Consider the following 24,276-nt stretch of genomic DNA (forward strand, 5'->3'; position numbering starts at 1 on the left):
TGCGGGCGGGGGTACCAAATCGAAGTAACACATCAAAATATGAATGTGTACAAGCCGATTCAATAGAGATTGAGCTCGAATCCTCCATGATTGGTGGTGGAGAAGCTTGAGAGCCTGATTTTCAGGCGGCACGCAATGGAACTATAACTTTCATCTGTTAGGTTAGTCCATAACCCACCGGATGATACCTAAATCTTTTTCCCTAATTCATTTAAAAAAACACTAACTTTATTCGAGCCTCAATTCCGTCCAATTTTTGTTTTGTTTCATAAAGAAAGATTTACTTAAGGTCGAATCTCACTTCTCGCATAAACTCCTTTTTAGTCTCGTTAAAAAGCATATACTTTTGATCAGGCCTTAGTTTTGGCCCAAACTTTTCTTTCTCTCATGAAAAGGCACAAACTTTCGGTCGGTACATAAATCTGGCCCTGTCACGTTACCATCAAATTTCCGCTTAGTACACGTGGAATGACATGTCGAATTTTTTTATAGCATTCATTGGACAAAAGCTTGGTCGGGGCTAGATTTGGGCACTGACCGAACGTTTGTGCCTTTTTATGTGACAAAAAAAGTTTGGACTAGATTTGAGACACGAGTTAAAGTTCGTGTCTTTCATGAGACAAAGAAATAGTTTGGGTCATAATTAGAACGTGACCTAAATTTGGTACTTTTTAAGGGAATTAGGCCCAAAAGGCTAATCTTTTTTTCTTGTTGGTAAATTTATCCAGTCCTTAACCTAAGCACGGGCTTAGGTTCCTAGTCTGGGTAAGAGAAATCCCAATTCATGCGACCAAGATCCCGGTACTTGGGCTCGGGAATCCCTACGGCCAATCCCAAGTCCCTTGAGGCTAGGGCTTACTCTTGGACGCTCGAGCTTGGCACTCGAAAATAATTTGATATATTACGCGTATTCCTTAATATTATCACACAAATAGTACATGTCTCTTTCGTAAAATAAAAGCGACTTTTTCTTATCAAATAATGAAAAATATTTTTTAATTCATTTTCAAGTTTCAACGAAACATCGGAAAATATTATTGTTTTCTTGAAAAATGAATTCCTAAAAAATATTTTTCAGATATGTCACGTCACAATGGAGCCTTTATTACAAAATAATTGATTTGCTTCTTTCTACGTCAACAAATTTTTTTTTTGGGTCTGTTCTACATCAACAGTTTAACTAGTTCGTAAAGCACTATTTCCACCTGAAACATCTCCAAACGATTGTATATAAACGCATCCCTGGATGCATATACAATAGTAGATAGACTTTTACTTCTTATTTATTGCTTAATCTAAATCTTGAAACATACACAGTTTCACTCTTTTTTTTTTAACCCAAAACACCCGAAACTTTCATAATATACTTCAAATGCTTGCATACATATTCATATCTAATTACTTTTTCATAGTTTTTTGAAATTTAAATAATATTTTATAGTTTTTGCAGGAAAGCAGAAAAATTACTTCATCCTATTAGACTGGACTAATCTTTATTATTTTAGCTCTTTTCTTTTTTGGCTTATAAACCATACCATCTTACATTTTACTTATCAGTTTTGCTTCGGCATTAAAAGAACCAGGTGTGCATCCTTCAGCATAACCCCGTCCGGTGGTTAACAATGCATGTCACTCATGGTAGGGTTTGAAGAAAATTAACGTAAATATCATGGTACTGTAAGATGGATACTCGGTGGATTTGATAATTAATAAAGCGGGCGATATTAAGAGTATCGTAATTATCTCTGTAATGTCACTGTCTTGAAATGAATGTCATGAACCCTATTTGGTTTTGCCCGTTCATAGAGAATTTATATTTGTATGCATTAGTTGACTGTTTCAAATGGGCATATGACGGTCAAACATAGACCTGAATTAAAATTTGAAAAAGACTTTCAACTCTGTCGATTAAAGACTCTTTGCAAATGTTTGCACCAGCAATAGTTACAGCAACACTATAAAAAATCATCTTATTAAAATGTCAAAAGCATTAAATATGAGAAGGAGACAGGATCGGAGAAAAAGTCAGCCCATGTAATCAATGTCTTGGAAAAACGATATTGTCTTGTTAAATAAGCTTAAGTTAATGGTGTGTTTTGGTTGAACGGGATAAGATTGATGTGAGAGGACATGGGTCGGATTCATTCTATAAGCCCGGCTCCTTCGCATGCAGTGGTAGCGCGAAATCAACTGATGTACACATAAAATAATTTCTTACCAGCAAAATTACACCACAAGTGCCATAACTTGTGTACGGCGATCACTTTGGTACCATAACTTTTTTTCAGATAACTTTGGTGTCAAGTCGGAGGAAAATATATCACTTTAGTGCCAATTTGGCCGGAAATCCGACGTGGCATTTTTTATTAATTTTTTACGCCGACGTGACTCGCTAGAGGCTGAGTCAGCGTATACAGCCAGCATTTTTTATTTTAAATAATTTTTTCCAGCGTGTACAGTCAGCATTTTTAATTTTAAATATTTTTTTTCCTTTTTTTTTTCTTCTTTCCTTTTTATTTTATTTTCTTTTCTTTTATTTTCTTTTCTCCCCTCGCCGGCCGGTTGCCGGTGGCCAACCGGCCACCGGCGAAGGGCTAGGTGAGGCTTGCCCATGGCCGGCGAGGGGCGGCCTCGCCAGATCTGGGCGAGGCGACCCTCGCCGGCGACAGGCGAGGTCGGCCCTCGCCGGCCCAGGCAAGGGCGGCCCCTCGCCGGCGTCGGGCGAGGAAGCCCTCGCTTGGGCGGGCGAGGGTCGCCCTCGCCCGAGTCGGGCGTGGGCGACCCTCGCCCGAGTCGGGCGTGGGCGACCCTCGCCCGATGCCGGGCGTGGGCGACCCTCGCCCGACGCCGGGCGTGGGCGACCCTAGCCCTACGCCGGGCGTGGGCGACCCTCGCCCGCCCTTGCGAGGGCGACCCTCGCTGCGTCGGGCGAGGTCGCCCACGCCCACGCCCGACTCGGGCGAGGGCGACCCTCGCCCGCCCAAGCGAGGGCTTCCCTCGCCTTACGCCGGCGATCCGGCGAGGGCGACCCTCGCCGGCGTCGGGCGAGGGTCGCCCACGCCCGACTCGAGCGAGGGCGACCCTCGCCCGACGCCGGCGAGGGTCGCCCTCGCCCGGATCTGGCGAGGGCCGGCCTCGCCTGTCGCCGGCGAGGGTCGCCTCGCCCAGATTTGGTGAGGCCACCCTTCGCCGGCCATGGGCAAGCCTCGCCCAACCCTTCCCGGGCTTCGCCGGTGGCCGGCCGGCCACCAGCAACCGGCCGGCGAGGGGAGAAAAGAAAAAAAAAGAAAAGAAAAGAAAAAGGAAAGAAGAAAAAAAAAGGAAAAAAAATATTTAAAATTAAAAATGCTGACTGTACACGCTGACTCAGCCTCCGGCGAGCCACGTCGGCGTCAAAAATTAATAAAAAATGCCACGTCGGATTTCCGGCCAAATTGGCACTAAAGTGATCTCTTTTCCTCCGACTTGGCACCAAAGTGATCCGAAAAAAAAGTTATGGCACCAAAGTGATCGCCGTACACAAGTTATGGCACTTGTGATATACTTTTGCCATTTCTTACCGGTGGGACATGATATAAACGGAGTCTAAGGATGCGTTTATTTTACGGAAAATGTATAATTTCTGGAAAACACTCTCCCGGAAGTTGTTTTCCAGGAAAATGAGTTCGTTTTCCGGTGTTTAGCTAAAACCTAAAAAAGACTTGAAAAGTATTTTCAGTTGTTTGATGAGAAAAATTTGATAGTGAAAATTATCGAAATTTTTTTTATTTTTAAATTATTTTTATTTGGAAAAAGAAAGGCTGGTGACCGGCGGAGGGAGGAAGAAAGAAAAAGAAAAAAAAGAAAGAAGAAAAAAGAAAAATATTAACAAATTCAAGATGAATAATTCCGAAAGATATTTTCACCTTCTTAGATTAGGGAATTCAGTTTCCTAATTTTATACATGAATGTTTTCCTTGACTGGAAAGTATTTTCAGTTGACTTATCATTTTCGGCGAACCAAACCGGTGAAAGTTCGGAAAACGAATTCCCAGAAAACACTTTCCCTCAAACAAACGCACCATAAATAGTCACTGACAAGTATGTGCTAGCTACTTGGTAGTCGTATTCAAGAGTTCTTTAGAAAATTATGTGGCACAAATGATCTGTATCTGTAACCATGGGCTCCGAAGCGCAAGCACCGCCTTGAAAGCCAAGGGAGATGATGGCGAGCCGTATGCCAAGATCACCCTCAACATACGGGACGATGGCATTGCCGTACACAGTGTGTAGACTGCTGGCGGGGCGACTAACCTCGAGTTTCCTTAGCTGTCGTCATTCGAGCCGTCATTCCTTCAAATGAATTACCAAAAAAAAACTAAACCTATTACAATTATGCCAATTTAATTATAAACATTTTTTTTGCCAATTGAGTTCTAAACCTTTTACATTTGTGCCAATTTAATCCATCCAGCCAATTTTGGCTTGAAATCGCTGACATGGACGCCAACCGTCCTATGTGGTGCAGCCGGCGATAACGTGGACAATATTTAACAATATTTTAACTTATTATTTTAATTTATTACCTTTTTTTCCTTTCTTTCTCTTTTTTTTCCTTCCTTTCTTCCTTTGGCCGATCGCCGGACCTCGGCAGCCGTCTAGAGGCAAAGGCCGGCAAGGTCAAGCCTCGCCCTTGCTTGCCAGCGAAAGAAGGGAAGGAAAAAAAAAAGAAAGAGAAAGAAGAGAAGAAAAAGGAGAAAAAACTCGAGGGTTCACAGTAGATTTTATGTTCATATAGGTATGAACAAGTTGGCTGCCGTGTAACCTTCTTTGTATAGCGCTTCTTGAGCTTGTTATGTTAGCCGCAACACCTTTGTACCGATCGGGACACTTTTTGTCTCCTCAGGTACGAGGTTTTTGTGTTCGACCTCACTTGCTGTATATTGCACGTTGAAAAGTTATATACTACTTGCTTTACCAAAAAAAAAAAAAAACAAGTTGAGAATGATGAGAAAAAGGTGAATTGGATAGTTTTATGTATAATTATATATTAATGAAGAATATATCAGCCTATTTATAGGCTTTATTAGATAAATATTTTACGATAATATCCCAATCATGATATGCAAAATCAAAGGGATATATACGTGCAATGTACATGCAATATACATGCAATGTACGTGTCATACACGTGCAATCTTAAGAGATACGATAATCAACAAAATAATAAAATGAAATCCCTAATTATCTCTAACAGAACAAGTTAATTTATTATAAGAGTTTTCTTGATTATTAAAACGAAATGATTGGTGGTATACTGCAATGTTAGGGTGGACAAAGATGCCGATGGGAGAAAATCGCGGAGGGAGGTGTTAGAGTGGTATATATGCAATCCCACCTAAAAACTAAGATCTAGCCCATCTGGGTCATCGGGGCCGCATTGAAATTTTTTTCCTATTATCTGAAAAATGTCGATGAATTATTATTTTTTTTTTATAATTTTTTTCTGCGAGTCAATTAATAAATAGAAGTTGTTCGGACTTGGAATTGTTCAATTATGTTGAAAGAAAATAAATCCTTGGTTTGTAGTTCATCAGCCTGAGCGCATCAGCGAATAAGCTATCAAATATCCAGAAGCAAGCTTAGGAATATGTAGCTTTCATCATGGAGGAATCGGACCCTGATAATAAGATACATCATGGTATATATCATTAAACACTCTCGTTTATTAAAGACTGAAATATTATATCTATCAAATGTAAGTTTTGACAAGCGTGCTCTTTTTTACGAAATTTAATATTGTCATTATTGAGAATAGTGTCATTTTAATCTGGCATCACTTAATGAAAATGAACCTTTTTCACTAGCCACGTATAAAATAGCCATCAATATGTAACACATACCGTGCGTCATGGTGCTGTGGATCGTGATCGTGTTGGGCCTCTTCGCCTACAAGTTCGTCCAATACCGGAACAAGGCGGCCTTCGACGTGATGGGCTACTATGTCTGCATCGCGAAGGGCGGTTCCGAGACGCTCGAGTTCAACGTGGCCCTCATCATGTTGCCCGTCTATCGCAACACCACCGGCACGTGGATCAGGAACATGACCTGGTTGGGCGTCGCCGTCCCCTTCGACGACAACCTTAATTTTCACAAGGTAATGCGGAAATTATTTTCGATGAGGTCGAGATAGTTTATTTCTATTGTTTTAATTACAGTGATTATTACTAATCTAATGATGAAATGAGAGACTCCACATTAGAATTTTTAAATAATTAGCCTATGGATATATCGTGGGAATTATCTATTATTGTCCATAGTGATGCATACTATGACAAAAGTAAATGTCAAGATGATATACACCCATAAAGACCCTAGCCACAATCTCATGCTTGAAATTCATACTAACATTTTGCTTCTCGTAAATGTTTATACCTCGCTAACTTCACGGACTTTTGTTGCTCAAAATAATCTCGACCGCTGAGATCTCAATGAACACCTTGGTCTTGTGTCATATTCCTTATACGTATACAATTGCAGGTGATCGCGGCAGGTATAGCTCTGTCGGGGTCGGCTTGCGTGCAATCGAGCACTTGACAAGTGACTTCCCGAGGATCCTGCGCACGAGCCCTGAGGTGTATGCGCCCATGAAGCCCCTGCTCCGGCGAGGAGCAGCCCCCGAACCACTGGTGGTTTGTGAAGGGAGCGGACGGCATGGCGGGGATCGTGACGGTGGTTCTGATGGCGATTGCCTTCACATGGGCCATGCCGTGGTACAGGCGGAACGAGATCGATATGTCCGGGCCCTTGAAGAAGCTCACAAGCTTCGACGCCTTCTGGTACTCGCACCACCTCTTTGTCGTGGTCTACACGCTGCTCTTCGTCCACGGGATCAAGCTCTACCTCACCCCATAAATGGTACCGAAACAATCTCGATGGACTTTTGTTGTTGCTCGAAATAGTACACAATGAAACATAGCTAAAAGAATTTTAGAAGAAAAGTTCATGCATAATCAACTCATCCGACAAAACAATTTTTATATATTCTCGCTTAGTTCTTCATCGTAGACTGTTAACCTACCTATGAATTTTATTTTATTTTTTTGAGTGTGCCTAGACAGATTTTTACTTTTTATTTATTGCTTAATCTAAATCTTGCAACATACATAGTTTTGGTTTTTCTTAACCCAAAACTTTCATAATATACTACAAATGTTTACATACATATTCATACGCCACGTACGAAAAAGAAAAGAAAAAAGAAATAAAAAAGTTTGAAAAAATATTATTGAAAATTATCTACGTCAGCGCCGGCCGTCTAGCCTGCTAGCATTTATATCAGCGATTTCCGATCAAAATTGACCGGATGGACTGAATTGGCAAAACGTGAAAAAGTTTATGACTCAATTGACAGAAAAAAAAAGATTTGTGACCAAATTGACACAATTACAATAGATTTAAGACTTTTTAAATAATTCTCCCAACTTGATTTTGCCCGTTCATACGGAATTTTAATTTGTATGCATTAGTTGACTGATTCAAATGGGTACATGACAGTCAAACATAGAGACCAGAATTAAATTTGGGCAAGACTTACACTAAGAAAAATCATCTTATCAAAATTTCAAAAGCATTGAATATGAGAAGGGGACAGGGTCTGAGCTTTCGATCTTCCAGAAAAATTCAGCCTGTGTAATCAATGACTTGGAAAAACGAAATTATATTGTTAAATGAGCTTTAAGTTAATGGCGTGTTTTGGTTGAACGGGATGAAATTGACGTGACAGGACTTGGTGGGATTCGCTCTTTTGAGCACGGCTCTTTCGCATGCGGTGCTCGGCCTGTTGGCGGCCAAAGACCAAGTCAGGGTAGTTGCAATTTTAAATAGTTCTGGACAATGTTGTCATTTATTATACAATGTATGACTAATGGTCTTGCGGTGCGTATATATATAGGTAGACATAAAAATAAGGAAAAGCACATCAAGGAATTCAAGGAAATGGCACGACTGCTTTCTTCTCCCTCCTCCTCCTCTCTTATCAGAATGTTGTGCTTTCTCTTGATTTTCATGACCCTTCACTTGCTCGCACGAGGCTCACGGCTCCCCGGTTGCGGTGGTTAGTCTTGCTCTCTAGTTATTTCTTCTAAGCTTATTCCATTGGATATATATATAAAGGTCATAGATGTGTAGTCGAACACGAGTTGTGCAATTTTATGTTGTTTATAGCATATGAGTTCAGTTTGAATCGAGATACCTGAACACTTGCAAATTTGAAGTACGTTTCGCTTTTTTTGAAATATCAAGTCACAAAAAAAAAAAAAGGTTATTTGGCAATTTTTGAAATATCAAATCACAAAGGGTTATTTGGCAACTGGTGCTTCTGATAGCATAATGAGTCTCTGTGAATGGGTTTAAGTAAAACTTAGCAAATGATGGATGTTGCAGGTGGAGTGGACCCAGGCGACCCACCCCGGAGCCCTGGATGCAGTGAGTACTATCTTTCTTTAAAATGAGTCTATAGAGATAATTTTATAGGTGCTTTCGAAAGACGATATTCTACTCTGCCAACCAATTGTCACATGAGAAGGTGTCATCATATCAATTTATATCAACATTAGGAAATTCATAACTTGAGGTACATGCATCGATTGGGTTAGGCGGATAAGGATTATGTCACAAGAGTACCTAAATGTTTCTCGCATGTATTAGTGTACTATGAATTTCTGAAAATGCTAATATGAACACCTTTTCTTTGTCATAATTTTTTTTTTTTGCAGGGCGTCCATGACGCGAACGACTGGAGCCCATAGCCAAATCAAAAAGAATGGAAGGTCCTCGCAATGATTAGAGACGCACAATAGTGGATCATATAAATAACAAAGTACCTTTTTTTATTTATCTATTAATGAATTTGAAAACCTCTGTCTGAGTTAGAAATAAAGATCGTTATATTCATCTGTTCATGGATTTTCTGCTTTGAAGTTCCAAAATCGTTTGAGGAGTTGATGTGCTTATTTGCCAATCTCATGTATGTGGCTCTCACTCCATTTATTCACTTGGACACCACCGCCGCCAACACCCTCCTCGACTCTCTTAGGAAAAGGATATCACAAATATCATAACTTTTATACGCCACTCACTTGAATGTTATACTTTTTTCCGATTTCCCTTGTCCACAGCACTCCCCTTCGACCCTTCGCGCGGCTTAAACTCGAGGAAGAAGGGGAAAGTGGAGAGAGTAACTGACTCTCGTGAAATACAATATATGACCCTTCGCTAGATCCAGCACGCCTAGGGGCTGGTGGGGGTCTTCAGCCCTCGTCCAGTGGCCGGCGGAGGTCTTCGGCCCTATGTAAAAAGAAGGAAAAAAAAAAGAAAAGAAAAGAAAATAATAAAAATCAATAAAAAAATAAATAGTAATTAGAAATTTTTTATAAAAAATCTGCAATAATTGTCTATGTTAGCGCCAATTGTGCCATGCATCGTCATGTCAGTGATTTCTAGCTGAAATTAGCCGGAATGACTACATTGGTAAATCGTTAAAAGGTTTATGACTAAATTGATATAATTGAAAGATTTAAAACCATATTGGCAAATTGTCAAAATGCTTAGGATTAAATCGGCACAATTGAAATATTTATGACTGAAATTACCATCATACAATAGGTATATGATTTTTTGGATAATTTCCCAAGCAAAAAATGTGCTCCTTTCTATTAGACTGATTCAAACATCTTCATTTCTTATTCTTTTTTTTGGGCTTATAAACCAAATGACTTTACATTTTACTAATCAGTCTTTCTTTCTTTTAAAAAAACCAGATGTACATCTTTTTGGTATAACCGCGCCTGGAAGTTGACAATGTATGTCACTCAATGTAGGGTTTGAGGATTCTTCGTCCACTTGGCGATGAAGAAAATTGTTGGCTTTACATTGTTGAAGTCTTCAATATATCCATGTCATTCCCTTTCTTTGTAATATCTTGATAAACTCATTTCCTTTATATTTTATTTGCCACAACATGATAAAATTGATAACATATACATTATTAAATTGCACCTACGTAGAACACGTATACTTTCTTTTATCCTATAATACACTCATCCTTCTGACTCGGTCCATTTACTAAAACTAATATCTCTCTATCTCTCTATAATACGTATCGTCTGCGATGAATTTCAAAAAAGATAGGTCCTTTGGTCTCTAATCAATCTAGCATTTCTAGGATTCACCATAGAAAGTCTTTAGCCATAAAAAGGAAAACAGAGATTGCTTTAGCCTTTCGATCTTCGGCTATAAGCAAAACATGCTTGACTTATTCACCAGCAATGTCGAGACTAATTTACACGAGATTTATCTATCAAGCGATGCAACAAATTGTAAACGAATACTTTGATAAGTGGATCATATAATGTATTTCACAAGAGTCCATGACGTCTCTCTCTATTAGTTTTATTTGAGAGTCAATTGACGAGAACGAACGGCAACGACTTGCAAATGACTGGACATATTCGACAAAATAAATAAATCCTTCAACTGCACATGTTTTAAAAAAAGTGACCTCATAAGTGTCTCCTAGATTGTCAAAGCATAAAAATACACTACCAATGCATTCACGAAACACGACTGGTCTTTTATATATTAAGCATCAAAGAAAGAAGTTAAAAGACATAAAGATTGAGACAAAATGGAAAGCAGAGCTTTGCTCGTCGACTTAATTTGCTGCTTGCTTATGGCTTTGCTGCTCGTTAGTTTGCTTCACACGTTGAAAATATTGTACGGTTCAGTTCTTGTAGATTGTACGTGTTGATAGCAGATCAGGTGATGTTCTTTCTTTCCTGAGCGAGTTTAATCAACAGTTTATATGAATCACTGTTTGTGGCTATAGTATAGGTGGCGCGGGTGGAAGCCCCCCAACTCATTCCCCAGGATGTCGTAAGTTCTCTCCGAGCCCTCGGGACGATTATGTATTATTATAGCTGCACCTGCAGGGAATATGACTTGCACTAATTGTTGTGTTGCAGATGGTTGATGATGGAAGCCGTATTGTTCTAGTGCCAAAGGTTCCACTACGAGTATATTTGATCCTTGAGGGTTGATTACATAAGACATACTTCGAACTCTTACTTAAACAAAAAGATGTGGAGAGATAGCAATGGCGTGAGTTTGTGGAAGCTCTTCATTAACCCTAGCATAAGTTATTTTGGAATCATTTGTATCTTTCTCATCAGTCATAACGAAGTTATGTTTTGTTACTATTAATGTTGTCATAGACTTGGTCGATCCTTTGGTGTTGCTTCTATTGTGAAGGTATAGGTGTCCCAGGTAAAATTTTGTTGGATACTATCTTTTTTCATTTTAAGCTTAGCTTATTGAAAAGGCAGGAGTTAACTTTTCAATGCTTTAAGCATTCGTCTTCATGCATATTTTGGTCCGAGATTAGAGCACGGGAAGTAGATATAAATGGGACGACAAATCACAAAGAAGGGGTTGGGAGATATGGCTTGAGATTTATTGCTTTAATACCATGAAAAAGATGGTGAGACCATTGTCCGTCCATCTCAAAATTAACTTAGAAGTTGTTACATGCAACAAATCTCGTTTCCTGAAAGAGAATAAGCATACTGCGATACCGTATTGACACGGGAGAGAACAATAATATTGTCTATCCACATTATATTGCTGCCCTAAAAAAGGCCAGAGTGGGTGGTCAGACGCCACAAGCAAATGCATCGCAACACCCGCTTAGGGTCCGTTTGTTAGAAGAAAAACTGTCTCGAGGAAATTATTTTCCAACTTTCCGATGTTTTGATGACAGTAAACTAATTGATCTATGGAAAACGTTTTCCATGGACTGGAAACAATAATTTTAGAATGGGGGAAAATAATTCCCCCTTATGGTAAGAGGGAAAATCACTTTCTCTAAACCACCAAACAAATGAAAACTAACTATTTTCTTTCAATATTTCAGAAAAAAATTTCCTCTATTATGAAGTTTTCAATGAAACAAACGCACCCTTATAAGCAAATATGTTAATAATTTGCATTGTTAAGTGGAAAAGCAATCCGATCATCTTAGCTCACCATAATGTGATATTTATCTAAGATTGAAGTCTTCGCTAAGTATTGTAGATTAATATCCATAATTTGAATTAATTCTTCAATACACGCGCTTCCATTTCATCGTTTCCTCTACTGCTTTTAATTACTATACACGGGATATGTTGAGATACACGTGTGAGTTATATTAAAAAAGTCCAACATCAAATAATTAGTGTCATGTGTAATAATTCATATATCCTTGTCCGCTCATAACTTGCAAGCTTAAAACTTTTGAGCAAGGATAGGTCCCAACAGTATTAACAAATTGAAAGGTAAAATTTCATAATTTCTTGTCAGAACTAGAATTTGACTTAGCGTGCACCCTTGCGAACTTTCGGCTTTGTAGCCATTTCTCTCTATTAGTTGGTAAGTTCGTAAATCACTAGAATTTGACTAGCTGACTGATTTGTACACGGGATCTGATTGATAAGTCTTTATGTGAATGAAGATTTTACGTATTTTTTGGATTAGATCTCATCAAGTGATGTTCATCAGACTCATTTCATGCAGGAAATAGAGGACAAATTCCAATCGCATTTTCGAAATTGGACGCAATTCTTTTTTTCTCTTTTCTCTTTTTAATTCCTTCATGAAAGAAAAGAAATGTATACGATAGTTTTCTCTTGCAGTGGGATAACTTATTAACTTCGCGTTGGCCTAACAGCAATAAAGACCAATTGGCAGAGCACTTGGTTTTGCTGCTTACGCGTTTTTGAGTTCCTAGGTCAAGCCACACTCAGCTGCGTGCTGAAATTAATTAGCACTAATTGCGCAAATCACTGCTAATCAACCTAATGATATTCAACCTAATTAATCAACATTAATTAACCACGTGTAAAGCCTCATATGTTTGGAATTTATCAAAAGCGAAAGGCGAGTGGAAGAAAATGGAAGTAGAAATGATTTCATTAGGAACTTAATGAATGAGTGTGGCCCTAGTCAAGGTGAACATGATAGCTCATCCAAAGATTAGTCTTGACAATCTTAAAGAAGAGCCCGTAGAGTAGGCTTAATTACTAAGAAAACCGTCGATGTGGTAAAAAATTATATATGCTCGTGTCACAGTCCGGTTTCTCCAGTACCCATGTGGATTATTTTATGCGTCGACATGCTATGTAAGTTAGTAATGGAGAATACTATTGTCCTTTTGTTTAGATTTATGCTCATGACCAACTTATATTGTAATTACGAATTATGAGAATTGGTATGGAAATTCATAATTTTAAACAGATGGGTTATGTTTTGAGGTTTGAATCACAATAATTTTGATATAAATTTCAATTAATTTTTAGTGTTAGGCTCTCCTGATTTTGTGTATATGAACCTTTGAATGCAAAAGTGAAATGTTCTTAGAAGTTAAAGTAGTGGATACCAAGAATAATTCTAGACAAAGTACATGGATTTGACTCAACTGATAATATATATTTGGTAATTTTCGGCGATGACTAGATGCAATTAGGCGAAAAAAATATATTGTAATTTCGCAAAATGGTTTAGGACTATATCAGCAAAATTGACAATCGTACAATAGGTTTATGACCAAATTGGTAATTTTTCCGCGAAATGACACTAATGGTGGAAATCACTGGTAATACTTCTTCACTAAAACGACGCGCGAAGCCTGTTGTTTTCTATGCGTAGCCATAATCGAACATTTTCATCATGAGCTGGAGTTAATCTGCCCAAGTAATTTCTTAGAGAGGAAGTTCAGCATGCATGCAGATGCATTAATCTAGATTCTCCGCGGCACATATGAAACACACCGGACGTGGATCGGATGGTTATTGTAGGTGCTTGGAATGTAACAAAAGCAAAAAGTCGTCCAAAGATTAGTGGAAGAAAATGGGAATGGAAGAAAGTGGAAGCGGTTACGATTTCACCCGAACCTGCTCGATTAACACGAGCAAAGGCCCCAGTCAAAGTTGAACATGAGAGGTCGTCCAAAGATTAGTCTCTTGAATAATCTTAAAAGTGGGAAATTATCCAAAAAGTCCTAAACCTATTATACTTTTACCAGTTCAATCCTACAATTTTTAATTGTGCCAATTGAATCCTAATTTTTTTATAAATATATATGAAGGCCGGCAATGGCCAACGGAGGGGAAAGGGAAAAAAGATAAAAGAAGAGAAGAGGAAAAATAAATAATAATAATAATAAAAGTCTTGAAAATTGTTTAAATATTTATTAAAAATTGTCTACGTCAGCACCAGCCGTGCCACGTAGGACGGTCAAAGTTCGCGTAAGTGATTTCCGGCTAAAATTGACTAAATTGACTCAATTGGCGAATCGTAAAACTATTTATCACTTAATTGACATAATTAAACGATTTATAAATACATTGATAAAAATATAATAAGTTTAAAACTCTCTGAACAGAAAAGAGCCGGAAGAGACCGCATAATCGGTAGAACAAACCTAACACGATCAATCTTGTCGAGCGCGGGTCAAAGTCGCAATCAATTCACAATACAGTGGGTCGGTATATGACCCACCTAAGCTTCTTCATCATTCGGCAATCACATCCTCATTATAAATTTGCAAAAGAGTGTGGTTACCAATCTCGCATCCAAACAAGTCCATAAACAAGCTCAAAACTAGAAGGATGGCAATGAGCAAGGCTCGTTCCTCCTCCTCCTCCTCCTCTCGAATCGTCATCCTCATCTATTGCTCCATGTTGGTCATGACCTTCGGCTTCCTCCCTCAGAGCTCCGCCGATCCACGGTTTCCGATTCCGCCCTACTCCAGCAAGTCATCTCTCTGTTTCGCGACTTGCGCCGTGGCGTGGATTAATGTTGCAGCACGAGGACAGAAAGGTGATCATCGTGGCGATACAAATCCGAGTGGCTATATACCTGTGGACGGCAGTCGTTCTCATCAAGCCCCTATTCGGAATGTTAAAAACTAATGTGACTACATGAGCAGAAATTACACCTCCCATAACAGGGCTCTTTGTTTTACGTCTTCTTTTCAAGGACAGTCCGCCGTAACTCTCGTTACGGCAATATTTAGTGCAGGCTACTTGCTTTTGTTGGGTGGATCTTATTTGTACTAGTCATGATTTATGTGACGAAGAAAATCGATCATAAGGAATGTGCGAGAACATGCATATCCGACCGAAATCAATTAATATACGGAGTCACAAACCATAATGTTGCTTTCTTATGTGCAATTGATATACGAAATCAATTGATATGCTTATTTCTCGATCTCAAGTACGTGGCTTTCGCTCCATGGATTCACTTGGAAATATACTAAGGATGTTCCTTGGTTTACTGCGTACGGATGGAAACCGTGTTTAAACATATTACTATTCTTACGACATGTGCCATCTGATTCGAAATTTATGATTTTTCACGACGGAAGTATGCATTTCATACGCTAATGTTGTCCATGAAATACAATGGTCTTAACAGTCCTCAAGACTCTTTGCGAGGGTTATGAGCGAGATCGGTTGAATTCCAACAAAAGAAGAAAAACTTGTGATCTTCCGCATTATCATATCGTGCGTGCTTAGTTCAAGGGTGTGGAGGTGGGGATGCCAAATCAAAGTAACACATCAACATCTGAATGTGTACAAGCTGATTCCAATAGAGATTGAGCTCGCATCCTCCCTGACTGGTGGCGGAGGAGCTCGAGAGCCAGATTCAATAAAGTTGGTAAATGTCAAAAATGGTTGGTAAAAAAGAAGGGTGATTGCACCGCAACTATCTGAACTTTTGTTCGATTTATAATCGATAGCTAATTTTTTTTTTTCAATCAAGTACATTAACTTTTTAATTTTGGCTCGACGTGGGGCATCGGTCAAATAAATTGTTATGTCATGCGATTTTTGCTTATGTGGCTCGCTTACTTAGTAAAAATTAAACACGATAATTGGCGTGGTTCGCTTACTTAACGATGTCATCTACATTCAAATGTTAGGTGATGAGGGGGAGGAAAGAATGTTGACTAGGGTGAGTTCGTTTCGTAAAAAATAAATGATTTGGAAAACATTTTTCAAAAAGTGATCGCTTATATCGTTTAGAAAAATTGTCAACAGAAAAAATTTTCATCAGTAATAACAATTTATGCCTAACTATTTTCTTGGGCAATGAAAAAAATTTCTATTCATTTATTTTTCTAAACGATATAAACGATCACTTTTCGGAAAATGTTTTCCAAATCACTTATTTTCCGCGAAACGAATGCACCCTAGACGATCCTGGGAATCTTATCCAAAAAGTCCTAAAACTATTATACGGCAACCAATGTAATTCTAAATCTTTCAATTGTGCAAATTTTGTTCTAAACCTTTTGACGATTTGCCAATTCAGTCATTCTTACTAATTTTGGCTTAAAATTGCTGACGTGGATGCTGGCCAGCCTATATGGCATGGCCAACGCTAACATGGATTATCATTGGGATTTTTTCAAAAAAATTTCAGAATTTCTCCTTTTATTTTAATTTTTTTTCCTTAAGATATATTATTGTAGTATGCTTAATAAGATTCTCCCTATTAAGCAACGAGCCTGCACTAAAACTTATTATAACAGGAGTTTCGGCAGACTATCCTTTAAAGAAAGACGAAAAAGAAAAACCACTGGTGAGGCCGACCTCACCCAGCGATGGGGAGGTCAAGCTTCACTGGCTATCGCCGAGGCCCAACAACTAGCCAGAAGAAGAATGAAAGAAAAGGAAAGGAAAAAATTCAAAAGTTAATAAAAAAATTGAGAAAATTTTAAAAAATGTAAGAAATTATCTACGCTAGCGATTTCCGGCCAAAATTCGTCAGAAAGACTAAATTGAAAATTTGCCATTATGTTTAGGAGTAAATTAACTAAATTAAAAATTTTAGAACTGAATTGGCCGCCGTATTCTAAATTTAAGACTTTTTGAATAACTATCTCATTCAAGGTTGTGGGTGGGGGTGCCAAATCGAAGTGACACACGGCCATCTGAATTTGTACTAGCTCAAATCTTCCGCGATTGGCGGTGGATTGACGATTCTATTTCCTAGGAGAAGTGGAACTATATGCATAGTTGAAGGCTATGGTTTTACATTCAAGGGATGGAAAAAAAAAAAGGAGAAAAGAATAGTTTTTATTTAGCTCCTTGATTAGGTTGATTCGATGTACTAGCTAAGTGGCTCTCTGTCATTTTTATGCGATTTATTTTTTACAAGATAGGAAATTATTTTATGCGTCGATATACTATATAAGTTATTAATGGAGAATAATATTGTCCTTATTAATAGAAGTCCAACTTACGATCGAGCTTCGTCACGACATTGAGCGTCAGCCTACCTTCAGCGGAGGTCAACAATACTTGCCGGTGAAGTCCGAACGGCCGCGGCGCACATCGATGACCATCTACAATCTCTCTCGTTTGGTTTGAATTTCTTTATTCTTTTTGGCTTTTTAGTTTTCTTTTTCTTTTTAATCTTTACTCGGAATTTTGTTCCAGACAAAAATGCCTTGCTCCGGTCGCCAGAAAAATCAATTGCTCGCTAGCCGATCAAACTCATGCCCTTGTTCGAGACTCATTCGACTACTTCAAGCCCTTATTTGAAATAATGTTCACTTTGGGCTCTATTTTGAGAAAATAAGGTCACTTCGGACCTTTATTTGAAATTTTCTTGGCAAGAGGTCGTCCAAAGATTAGTGGAAGAAAATGGAAGTGGAAGAAAGTGGAAGCGGTTACGATTTCACCCGAACCTGCTTGACAAACGAGCAAAGGACCTAGTCAAAGTTCAACATGAGAGGTCGTCCGAAATTAGTCTCTTGAATAATCTTAAAAGTTTGAACACGGTCACGGGTCAATATTGTAATCAATTCACTATATAGTGGGTCGGCATTGTTGGCCGGCCCGTATGGCTCGGCCGAGCGCCCTAGGATCACCATAGCGAGATATTAACGGTACGGTAAAAGGATGGATAGAATTTGTGCACCTGATTTGGATTCCATCGACCTGGATGCGGAAATGACGATGAACCGGTGCCGTAGGTCTTCTCCCCTGTCACCCCCGAAGTCCCGGCGCTATGAGACCGCCTTAGCCAACTCACGGAAGCCTTAGGTGAGTTTGAGAGCGTTTGAGAGAGATTGGACAGAGTTTGGTGCAGAGGAGGGACCTGCAGCTCTATTTATAGAGTTTCCAGCCAAGCCCTCTCATAACGGGCCGGGCCGAACTCGGCCCACACAAGCCGGGCCCATATCTGACCCATTAAGAAATCTTATATCCAAACTTATTAGACCAAACCCGCAAGCGAGTAATAACAATCTCAATTAATGTAACCCACATTAGGAAAACGTTACAGGCATCTAACCCACCTTAGTTTCTTCATCATGCAGGTCAATAAGGAATAAACCTCATTCGGCAATCTCATCCTCATTATGAAATTGCAAAAGAGTGGTTACCAGTCTCGCATCCCAACAGGTCCATAAACAAGCTCATAACTAGAAGGATGGCAATGAGCAAGGCTCGTTCCTCCTCTTCTCGTATCGTCATCCTCATTTGTTGCTCCATGTTGGTCACGACCTTCGGCTTCCTCCCTCGAAGCTCCGCCCATCCGCAGGTTCCGATTCCGCCTTACTCCGGCAAGTCTTCTCTCTGTTTCGCGACTTGCGCCGTGGCATGGATTGTCGCAGCACAAGGACAGAAAGGTGATCTTCGTGGCTATCCATACGGGCAACCCGTAGGCGTTTCTGGTGTGGTAGGCAGTCCTTCGATTCTCATCGAGCCCCTATTCAGAATGTTAAAACTAATACGACTACATGAGCAGAAATTACACCTCCCATACGAGGGCTTCTTCTTTTACGTCTTTTCTTCGAGGATAGTCCGCCGCGTTATGACAGTACTTAGTGCAGGCTAGTTGCTTTGATTGGGAGGATCTTATTTGTACTAGTTATGATTTTTACGTGACGAAGAAACTTCAATCATAAGAAATGTGCAACAGTATGCATATCCGACTGAAATAAATAAATACACGGAGTCACGAACCATAGATGATGCTTTCTTATGTGCAATTGTGCCATGGCTGGTTGGCTGGCTTGAGTTGCTCATCTTCTTGCACTCCTCGTACTCTATTGGAGCAAATATAACTCACACAGCTTTATATGTCTACAAACGGAACATGGATAGGACGACGACGACGCCACTTTGCCTAAAGTGACAGAACGAACACAGCATGTGTCGCGACCTAAAATTCCTCTCAGGCTAATGGATTATTAAGACTAATCTTAACTCGGGCCCTCCCAAGCCCTACCAATTCGCAACTTTGAGTTTAAGTTTTTAACATGCAAAAGTTTTCATGCTTGGAGTCGCCACTAATCTATTTATGGTAGGTCGATTAGAAACCTAAATAAAACATAGGGAGATATGTTTTATTCCTACGAACCAGAGATTCTAAGCCCGGGGACTTGATTACGCTAGATCTGGTCTAACGCCCTTTCGGTACCTTTTCTTTTCAAAAATGTTTTGGCAGGCAGTTTGGATCCATTTCAACTTAGTTACTAACATGTGAGGTGTTCATGCGAGTGCGCAAACCACCAATTTAACACCCAGAAAGCATTAAATAAATTGCAAGTTTGGAAGAATTACTTACCTGGAAGCAACGTAAGCATCTGCATTGTTAGCTAGAAAATCACATTGACACCCTAATATGATTTCTAATTAACAAGCAATTCACTCAATTTCTTTTTTGGATTTTCACTTATTTAAATGAAATCTAGCCTATATGCAATGACATGCGAAAATGACATGCGATTAATGCAACCTAGCATGCAAACTTCTAATGACAAGACGAATGATTATTTTTGGTATTTTCTCAATTTAAATTCGGAATAATAAAAATGCCTAAATTAACATGCAAACTATGATGACTTAATCTACCCTAGCATGATTTCTTTTTAGGATTTTTGTTAAAATTCGAAATAATGAAATAACCTGAATAATCTATTAAGATTAGAATATTACTTAATTTAAACTAGGAAATAGATCATCTCAAGTCCTAATTTAAATTAAATAACTACTCTATCTTCTAGATATATTTAGGATTCCTAGACATGCAAAAACTCTAATTCAAATCTAATTAATATTTTTTTGAATTTTCTGTTTATTTGAAAAAGGAAAGCAATTAAATAAACAAGGATAGCAACCACATTCAAAACGTCCACGCGATCCGCCATATTTGTTTCAAACTCGGATTAGGCACAAAAATCAAACTATCGGTCATATCTATAGGTTATAGATATCGACGGAAAGCCGATTATTCAAATTTGGAAAGCGGATAAAAATCATTATCGTACCCAAGTGGTTATGGATAGGATAATAATTTTCCGTATCGCCGCGTATCGAACCTTAGGGATAAGGTCGGATAGTCGTCCAGATACGTTGCTAAATTAGGAAGTTTTCCTAATTTTGAATATTTAAAAATATTGCGGATATATCGAACAAACATTATCCTAAGATATCTAAATATCCACATGATATTCACGAAATATTCAAACACCCATATTAGGAAATTAAATATTCTGAAAATATCGGATAATGTTGAATTACCTAATTTGCAGATAATTCCCAAATTCAAATCGACTCGGGATCGAGTTTACGGATCGGGATCGGACTCGGACGACGGGCGACGCGGCGTCGGCGCGGTGGAGCGCGCGGTGGTAGCGGTTCCCCGCTGAACAACGGCGGGTCACGAGCGGCGATAATGCGTCAAGGACGACGTGGTGGTGGTGCTCGTCGAAGGCGATGCTGCGTAAATCAGGTGCTCCCTGGAAAACTTTTCTTCGTTGAACAAAACAACCCAGTGATATTGTGATTTGACAGTGAACGTGGCTTCTCTTCTCTTCCTCAAAGCCACCTGTTTGTTACACGATGAAGTCTTCCTTATCAAACGGTGGTCAAAGTCCCTCTTTTTCTCACCACACCTCCACCACTGGGCTCTCTATAATCACGTCATTATCAATCTTCATCTGCTCGTTTGACTTGTGGCCATTGGAGGCGACTGATGCTCCCGGAGACACTTGTTGGTAGGCGTTGTGTGGCGGCTCAGCAGGGATCACGAGCCAGGAGGCAGCAGTGATGTTGAGAGGGACAGAGCTGAGCAGCAACGTCGTCAAGGAGTTCTGGACAGAACAGCTTCGCGTCGGTGCAGGGGAGTCCTCGGCAGGGTCTTCGACTGGATCGGTTAACAGGAAGGAGCAGCACTGGCTGGGGAACAGCAACTACGTAGCAAGGACGGCGTCGAGCGGCTACGACTGATTGCGGTGGTACAGCAGCTCGGTCAGCGGAGAGACGCGGCAAGGGGGGTGCAGCCAAAGGCTTGGCTGCGGGCTCTCTTCAAGTTGTCTTTCTCACTCCTTTGGCGTTTCCTCCTTTGCCTTCTCTGTGAGTACAGAACGTGGAGACCTTTTGTTCTCCACCTTGACTCTCGTGAGTTGAGCCTCTGCCGAAAGAACAGAAAATAATCTCTCTCTTTCTCTTTTCTCTCAAGTGATTCACTCGTGTGTTCTCTGAAATTTCTGAACTTGAAAATTATGAAAGCCCCCATTTGATTATGATGCATAACGATATATTTATATCGCAACCCTAGGTTAATTAACCGGGCTTCCTAGTCCTAATGGGCTTAGACTTAGGCTTAGATTTTAATTTAATTTAAATGGGCTGAATTAATTAAGGATAATGGGCTGAATTAAGCTCAAATTAAAACAACCGAGCCCGTTTGACTTGTAATTCCCGGCCCTTGCATTCCAAGCGAGCCGAGTCCCATTCGATGAAATTTAAGCTCGTTCGTCACCGCCGGTCCGATGCAAAATGCAATTAATCTAAAATGAATTTAAACTATATGTTATGCAACCTAAATATTTTTGTTTAGGGGTTAAAAATTTAATCCCTAATTTTCTATGCAAATTACACTAAATGATAAGCCAAAATTTAGGTGTCAACAGCATGTAATCTTAACTGCAGATTGGGGTTGAACAATCTGGAAGTGCATGTCAGTAGCACAAACCAGATTTATCTCGAAGCAGGTAAGCCACAAAGCTGAATCTCAAAGGGAATTAAGCATGCTACGATAAGGTATTTTGCCGTAGGACGAAACAATGATAGCATCTACCACAATGTATTGCGGCTTTAAACTGCCACTAGTGTAATGACACAACACATGGAAAGGGCAGGGTCTTTACGGATGGTATTAGAGAAACCCCATTCAGTAACTGTGTCGTCCGTGGATGGATTCGGCTCTTACTCAATTCAACGACGGCTGGGATGATAACCGACGCAAGAAGGTTCGAACAAAGAGCAACTCCTGACAATTTTTCAAGGATGGCAGAGGGAGCAAGATCGGGCCGAACCACACATCAAAAAAGAGGGTTTTGCTGGGCAGTACGAGCCAACACAGACGATGACGTTAGTTTCAAATAATACGAGCTTCCAGTATCTTCCTAGCTATTAATATTTTCCGCCAGGCATGTGTGGAATCAGATATAGGAACAATAACCCGAAAGGACTCCTACTTTATTAAGTAACAGTGAACCCAAGCCACCCAAATTGAGCTCGATTTCAGTAGCCATTTCCATACTTTGCATACTATGTATCTATAGAAGTTTAAGTAGTGAAAATACACATACTTGCATTCCTGTGCAAAGCCTGGGTTAGTGGTCTAGTATCTTGTCTGAACAAGACACATGAAACGAGTGAAAAATGTAAGAGAACACCGCCATCCTTTCGACTCGATCTTTTATATTTGGGATAAGTGCACTAGAATTCCTAAAACTTATCACGAAAGTGCAATTGAGTCATAAAATTTTCGTAAAGTTTAATCAATTCCCAAAACTTGTAAAATTGGTCCAATTAAATGCTTCCAGTCATTACACTTTTTGAAAGTTTTGGGACTCTGATTGCACTTTCGCGATAAGTTTTAGAACTTATTTATACTTTCTTAACAAGTTTTAGGACCTCCAATGTACTTATCCTTTAAAAGAACTAGATGTACATCTTTTGGTATAGTCGCGCCCGGAAGTTATAGATGTATGTCACTCATTGTAAGGTTTGAGGATCGTTGGTCCACTTTGGCGTCGGCGATGAAGAAACTTGTTGGCTTTACATTGTTGAAGTCTTCAATATATCCATGTCATTCCCTTTCTTTCTATTTTCTTGATAAACTCATTTCCTTTGTACTTTATTTTCCATAACATGACACAATTGATAACATATACATTATCAAATTGCACCTACGTAGAACACGTACAGAAAAAAAATACTTTCTTTCATCTTACGAAGCGGTCATACTTTTGACTCGGTCCGTTTATTAAAACTAATATCTTTCTGTAATACGTATCGTCCGCAAAATTAAATTTTAAATACGAGAGGTCGCTTTCTCTCAAATCAATCTAGACTTTCTAGAATTCACCATAGAAAGTCTTAACCATAAAAAAGAAAAAAGGAAATTGCTTTAGTCTTTGGTGGGAAAATTAGTAAAAAATTCATAAACCTACTGTACTTGTGTCAATTTAGTCATAAACCGTTCAAATATGCCAATTTAATCCTAATTACCAATTGAGTCTATCTAGCCAATTTTTGCCAAAAATCCCTTACATAGATGTTGATTTCTTACGTGGCATAGCCAACACTAATGCTGACATTTTTTTTTTATATTTTTTAACAATTTTTTGGGTTCTTTTCTTTTCTTTTCTTTTTGGACTGAGGGTTGGCAAGGGTTGCCAGTCGACCCTCGTTGGCCACAGGCGAGGGCGTCGCAGCCCTCACCAACTCTGGGCGAAGGCGCAATGCCCTCGCCAACCACCAGGCTAGGGCTCGCAGGACCTCGCCCAATGCCCTTGCTCAATGCTCTCGCCATGGCCAAGGAGGGCCGCGACATCCTCACCGGTCAAGGAAAGGGCACGCAGCTTCTTACCCAAATCTAGGCCAATCGAGGACGTTGCAATGCCCTAATAAAAAAAAAAAGTCCACATTAGCGCGAGCCGTGCCATGTAGGACAATTGGTTTGCACGTCAGCAATTTTTAGCCAAAATTAGCCAAATTGACTCAATTGGCATAACGTGAAATATTTAGGACTAAATTGACACAATTGAAAGGTTTATGACTGAATTGGTATAAATGAAATAAATTTAGAAATTTTTCGGTTATTTCCCCGCTCGTTGGCTATAAGCAAAAAATGCTTGAATTTATTTACCGCTAGCACTAGATATAA

The sequence above is a fragment of the Syzygium oleosum genome, unplaced genomic scaffold (assembly GCF_021117445.2).
Source record: "Syzygium oleosum isolate NSW1041296 unplaced genomic scaffold, Sole_v2.1 Sole_v2.20, whole genome shotgun sequence".
Lineage (NCBI taxonomy): Eukaryota > Viridiplantae > Streptophyta > Magnoliopsida > Myrtales > Myrtaceae > Syzygium > Syzygium oleosum.